This window comes from Zingiber officinale, chromosome 4B (assembly GCF_018446385.1).
Source record: "Zingiber officinale cultivar Zhangliang chromosome 4B, Zo_v1.1, whole genome shotgun sequence".
Taxonomy (NCBI): Eukaryota; Viridiplantae; Streptophyta; class Magnoliopsida; order Zingiberales; family Zingiberaceae; genus Zingiber; species Zingiber officinale.
This window is the reverse complement of record NC_055993.1, coordinates 114,862,456-114,869,738: the sequence shown is the minus strand read 5'-3', so window position 1 is coordinate 114,869,738 and position 7,283 is coordinate 114,862,456.

Genomic DNA, 7,283 nt, shown 5'->3' with positions numbered 1-7,283 from the left:
TTTAGATCGATTCAAAGGATCGATCCATGGGGATCAATCACTCAGAACTATAGCACCCACTAGATCACAATAGCGCACGCTATGTGCGCTATCGACGCTATTGTCCTGAATAGTGTGGGTTATTTGGGACAATCGCTAACAGCGAACGCTCTGGAGCGTTTGCTGATCGTAGCGCGCTATGTAGCGCGCTATTCGCCGCTATTGAAAACGCTAGTTTTAGATCATTGATATACATACTGATACTCACATAATTTATGATATTTACTCATATTGATATTATACCATGGATGAACTATAGACCTGTTGATTAAAAAGTAAGATTTAAGAACTTTTCTTAATTGATGATAACAAATGAAGATAAATTCTAATTCTAACAAACAAATGTTAGATGGTCATAAATATACAATTGTATATTATTTGAGAACTTAAAGTTGTAATAAGAGATTGTGATTTACTCTACTTACTTGACCTTTTAAATAAAATTAAATTCATGCACATCCTTCCTAATTACCCACTTAGTCATTTGGCTTATTGTCTGCATTCCTTGGCCTCGAGTTTTGCAAGCACGATCCTTTTGATATTATAGTTGGGTTCGACCTTATATAGAGTTGCTCAAAGATTTTGACGTGCTGATTCCTGGTTTGTTTTACTTTCATCTCGTTGTATTTATGTTTTGTTTTATACATTGTTACGTATGTATCGTTTTATAGTCTATGCAGTATATGATGTATAAAATTGATGAATTTTCTAGCTATTTTGGTCAGATGGTTCCTAGGTTTTCTTTTATTATATTGTCACTGAGTGGGGTACCTCTCGGTGTGTGCGGAAATTACACCCTCAGGGCGTGACAGACGATGTAGTAATTATAATTTGTAATCTTCTTTCAATCAAGGTGCCTCAATTTCACTATAGTTGGAGGTAATGAAAGGTAGAGGGAAACAAAAAAAAAAAAAAAACTTTTTTATATAATTAATGTGCATATTAGTAGATGTATAATATTACGTTGAGTTCACTAATGAGATCATATCTAAGATTAAAAAGGGCAACTCGGGCCCCTGGGACTACGGTGCAGTGGTTAGACCCTCCAAGTGATTATCTAGGCATCTAAGGTTTGAATCCTAACTGTGGCGCACTACAGGGATTTTCCTCTGGTGGGACAACAAACCTAAGAACATTGATCGTTTGGATAGGCCTCTGTAAGCGGTTCTCGATTTATCCTAGTAACTAGTAGAAAATTTGGGTTGGGTCGATCACCTTTATAGGATTAGTTGGTTCGAAAAGCTAGATATCTAGATAACCAACAAAAAAAAATAAGTGCAACTCGGTGCACAAAGCTCCCGGGGACCAATTAGGTCTATTGTACATCGTCTTACTCTATATTGCAAGAGGCTGTTTTCGCGACTTGAACCAATGCATACAAGGTCACACAGCAACAACTTTACCGTTGTACCAAGGTTCTCCTTCAAATTATATCTAAGATTATAGCTCAAATAACTGGGATGCTTGTTGTTGTAATCTTCTTTAAAGATACAAAACTTTGTTACATCATCTTCTTGTTAGTGTAATCATGCTTGCACACTCAAACTTGGTCTTGTTACAGGTGTTTTCATGTTTGGCTATATGGTCCGACAAAGAAATATTTGACTTAAGTGTTTAAGTTAAGAACTCCACCCATGACGATCGGTCATGGCCGGTCCCAAGCCCAGATAAAGGAGGAGAGTTGCGTTAGGTTGCCAGCCAGCGTCAAACTATGACAAATATTCAATGAATGAATCCATTAAACTATTGTGCTAATGCTAGGTTGTTCCCCGGAAGGAACGCGTTGCAGGGTCTGACTGTAACGTCTTGGCAAAGACCGCTACATCTCCAGAACTCGGGTGTAGTGATAAATATGCAAGAGTTCGCGTTACAGGGTCCGACTGTAATGTCTCAGCAAGGGCCACTACATCTCCATGAAAACTTGGGTGTAGTGTTAAATAGGCAAGAATTCTCACACCATAAGTTAGATAAGAACAAATATGATAGGAAAACTAATAATCTAAAATTTGGAACATGGAACATAGGAACTCTTACTGGTAAATCAATGGAGATAGTAGATATGATGATTAGGAGAAAAATTAGTATTTTGTGTGCACAAGAGACAAAATGGACAGGTGAGAAGGCAAAGATGATAGAGAACTCGAGTTTTAAGTTATGGTACACTGGAAAGAGTAAAGCAAGAAATGGAGTGGATATTATTGTAGATAGTTTGTTAAAGGATGAAGTTGTAGAAGTAGTTAAAAAAGGGGATAGAATTATAGCCCGTAAGATAATAGTGACGAAAGAAACTATGAACATAATTAGCGTATATACACCACAAGTAGGATTAGATGAAGCTACCAAATCAAGATTTTGGGAGGACTTAGATGAAATATTACAAAATATTCCACCAAATGAAATGATTTTAATAGGAGGTGATCTAAATAGGCATGTCGAAGTGAAAAATGAGGAATATGAGAGAGCACATGGGAGTTATGAGTTTGGAATGAGGAATGAGGAAAGGAAAACTATATTAGATTTTGCGATAGCATATGACCTTATATTAGCTAATACGTTTTTTAAAAAAAGAGAAGAACACTTAGTCACATTCAAAAGTAGGAATAATAAATCACAAATTGACTTTCTTATGGTTAGGAAGAAGGATAGAAAGATTTGTAAAGATTGCAAAGTTATCCCTGGAGAAAGCTTAACTACCCAACATAGGGTAGTAGTGTTGGATATACGCCTTAAACATAGTATCAATAGAAATAAAATATATACAATTCCTAAAATTAAGTGGTGAAAGTTAAAGGATGAGAAACAACATATATTTAAGGAGAAGGTAGAAGTACAAGCATTAGGTGAAATATACGATGACTCTAATACAACATGGGATAAGATGGTATCAAAGTTGAAAATAGTAGCTAAGAGTGTACTCGATGAGTCAAAGGGACATGCACCACTAAATAAAGAATCTTGGTGGTGGAATGAGAAAGTACAAGAGAAAGTGAAGGAAAAACGAATATCTTATAAGGAATTATATATTTGTAAGAATGAGGAAAACTTAAAAAAATATACTATAGCCAAGAAAGAAGCTAAGTATTGAGTGAAGCAAAAAATGAAACTTTTGAACGATTATATCAAAAATTGGATACAAAAGAAGGGGAAAGAGATATTTATAGAATAGCTAAAGTGAGAGAAAGAAAAACAAGAGATCTTAGCCAAATAAAATGCATTAAAGATGAATGTAATAGGATATTAGTAAACGATGGAGAAATAAAAGAGCGGTGGAAGAGGTATTTTCATCAACTTTTTAATGAAGGTTTAGGTGACCAACTTAACTTAGGTACTTTAATTATGTCAAATGAGCATAGAAATTTTAATTTTTATTGTAGAATTCAAACTTCAGAAGTAAGACAAACTTTAAATGAGATACACAATGGAAAAATCGTTGGACCAGATGATATTCCGATAGAGGTATGGAAGTGCTTAGGGAAACAAGGTATTGAATGACTTACAAAATTATTTAACATGATATTGAAAACGAAAAAAATGTCTGATCAATGAAGGATAAGTACTCTAGTTCCTTTATATAAGAATAAGGGAGACATACAAAATTGTGCAAACTATAGGGGTATTAAACTAATAAGTCATACTATGAAACTTTGGGAAAAAGTAATAGAAAAAAGATTAAGGAAGGATACTACGGTGGTCAAAAATCAATTTAGGTTGATGCCTAGAAAGTCGACAATAGAAGTTATACATCTTAGACAACTAATTGAAAAGTATCGGGAGCAAAACAAGATCTACACATGATATTCAATGGCTTAGAAAAAGCTTATTATAGAGTTAGAAATTATATGGAGAATTTTAGAAAAGAGAGGTGTAAGCGTAACATATATTGAACTAATTAAGGATATGTATGAGGATGTAACGACCAGAGTAAAGACTTCAGGCGGCGTAACTGAAGCATTTCCAATAAAGATAGGGTTACATCAAGGATCAACTAAAATCCCAATCTTTTTACACTAATTATGGACGAACTCACTGCGCACATTCAAGACACAGTACCGTGGTGCATATTGTTTGCAGATGATATTATTTTGGTAGATGAGATACGTGAAGGAGTAAATGCTAAGCTAGAATCTTGGAGGGAAAAGGGAAAGGTTTTAAGCTTAGTAGATTGAAGACAGAATATATGGAATTTAAGTTTAGCAATATTAGAAGTAATGAAACAATTGTTAAGATAGGAGAGGACGAGTTGTCCGGAACCGAGAGATTTAAATATTTAGGATCACTTTTACAAAATGATGGAGGGATTAAGAGAGATGTCTTACATAGAATACAAGCAGGATGAGTGAAATGGAGGGGAGCGTCGAGTGTTTTATGTGACTGTAAAGTACCTCTTAAACTTAAAAGTAAATTCTATAAAACCGTGGTTAGACCTGCTATGTTATATGAAGCTGAATGTTGGGCTATGACTTGAGCACATGAGCGGAAGATGAGAGTTGCAGAGATGAGGCCGTTAAGGTGGATGTGTGGACATACGAAGATGAACAAAATAAGAAATGAGTGCATTAGAGAGAAAGTCGGAGTTGCATCTATTGAGGAAAAACTCCGAGAGACACGTTTAAGATGGTACGGACATGTACTTAGACGATCAATAAATGTTTCAGTTAAGCGATGTGAAACTATGATAAACATGCATATCAAACGAGGAAGAGGAAGACCAAAAAAGACTTGGTTACCAACAATAAAACAAGATAAAATTTATTTAAATATAGATGATGATATAATAGGAGATAGAGCTCAATGGCGTAAAATGATTCATACAGCCGACCCCACCTAGTGGGAAAAGGCTTGGTTGTTGTTGAAGTGTTTAAGTTAAGATCAAGGTTTAAAATTTCGACCCGTGTTTCGGTATTTTTTAAATATAAAATATATTAATTAAAAACTAAAATATTTAACATAAATATTTAAAAAATAAATAAGATAAAAAATAATCTTTTAAAAAAGGAAAAGATATGAAAATAGATAAATAAATAAATAAAAATTTTATTATAATTTTTAAATTAAAATAAATGAAATATAAAATTAATTAGATAATTTTATTAAGGTTTAATAAAGTCTCTTTAGATTAGCTCCATCATAGCTAGGAGTTGATTAAAATAATTAACCTAAGTTTAATTAAAAAGAAATTTGAAATCTGACACCACTTGCGAGCCCGCACGATCAAGTAGATCAAAGTTAATTGCACACTTGACAATGAAGAAAGTCTAATAGGTGTTGGCAATGGATAAATTGTTGGCAATAGAGGCAACAGATGTTGGCAACGGATGACGTCTAACACGTGTTTGCAAAAGAAAAGTCTATCATGTGTTGGGAAGTGGAAATTCCGGCAAATCAAAGTTGACCGAATGTTTAGTAGTGAAGGAAGTCTTGACATGTTAAAATTAACTGGACGTTTGCCAAGATGAGTCCACATGTTGATAAGTGGAAGTCCTCATAAGTCAATGTTGGTTGATATTGGGAAGATGATGAAGTCTTGTTCCTCTTCGCAGGGGAAGTCACAGAGGTAAAGCCTCTTAGCAAAACGAGGAAGTTCCAAAGGCATGGTTTCTTGGCAAGAAAATCTAAGTGAGACGAGAGTCTACAAAGGACCTATACTTTGGATTTGGGTAGGCTCCACTTTGGAGAACTTAGCTAAGTTGGTCAAAGTCGATGATCTGATTGACTAAAGGTTGGATTCAATCAACTGATGCTTGAATCATCTAGACCGTCAGTTAACTAGGGCAAGATCAACAATGACAGTCAAACTGATGACACAAAAGAAAAGCAAGAAAAAGACTATTGATCAATTGGTAGGAGCCGTTAGGAGCCATCAGAAGGTCTACAACCTACAACAATTTAGTCGACTGAATAGAAGATCAATCAACTCAAGAAATCGTTGAGAATCTAGGCAGTCAAACCAATGTTGGTGTAGCTGACTCAAGTATTTGTTGGTAAACAAAAGGTTGAAACAGTCGCGAGATTAATCGATTGGAGAAAGCTGACACTCAACTGATTGGGTGGAAGACAACAATTAGTTGTTCATAACAAGAAGGAAGGAGGCTATAAGAAAGGAAACAATAAAAGATTTTTACATCTACTATACACGAACATCAGGAAGCAAAATCAAGTGAAAAGCAAACCAAAAGAAGAGCTCTAATCTTATAGTATTTCCTGTTGGTGCAAGAAGCACCATATGAACGAACCTGAGTTTTGATATTGACAAAGGATTCAAAGTTAAGTCTTATTGTTGTACTGATAAGGTTAACTGAGTGTGCTTGAAAGTTCTAAGTGATCTTAGACAAAAAAAAGTCCTAGTGGACACTAGGCATAAAGGAAAACTATAGTTGCAACTAGGTAAGGAAGTCATGGTTCGTGGGGCTGGGCGAAGTCTTAGCAGGTCGAGGACGTCAGGCAAAAAATCCTAGGGTCGAGGATACTAGGTAAAAGTCTTGGGGATTATAGACACTAGGCAGAAGACGGGACTGATCGGAGTTCGGACATCCAAGGGAAAGTCCTGAAATCTCGGATGCTGAGCAAAAGTCTAAACGGTCTGGAAGACCAGTTTGACATCAGGTAAACTCTCCTGAGAGGAGTATGTGAGGACGCGTTCCCCATTGAGGGAACAGTAAGCGTCAGTTCGACCTAGGGTTTCATGGGAAATCCGAAGTCAGAACCAGAAGTCCCGAGACTATCAAGTTAATTAATTAATATTATATTGTGCTAACTTTGTTTTACAGGGTATATTTGATATTTGGACTAACATGTTTTGCAGGAGTTGAAAAACACAAGTTAGCCTCGGGTGACCAGTGCTTGAGACGCCTCGGAGCTGCTTAGAGGCACCTCGGAGCTGCTTGAAGGCGCCCTGGATAAGGTGGAGGTGCCCTCACACAAATAAACTTTGGGGATAAAGTTTACGCTGCGGGGAGGCGCCCTGGAGCAAATGGAAAGCACCTACAAGCATTGGAGGCACCTCAGAGTGCCTAGAAGAAGCCTTCGAGAATATAAGCAGTCTGCGGAGGTTATTGAGTCCGAGGATGAGGGGATAAAATCTACAGCTGGAGGTGCCTTGGATAGTGTGGCTATGCCTTGCAGATGGATCACTCCTAAGAACACCTCAATCTTTCTCCTTCTCAACAGCACTGGAGGTAGAGAAACCTCTTACAATTGTAGCAGTCTTCTTTTAAAAATTAAAGAAATGAGTACAAAAGAAGATG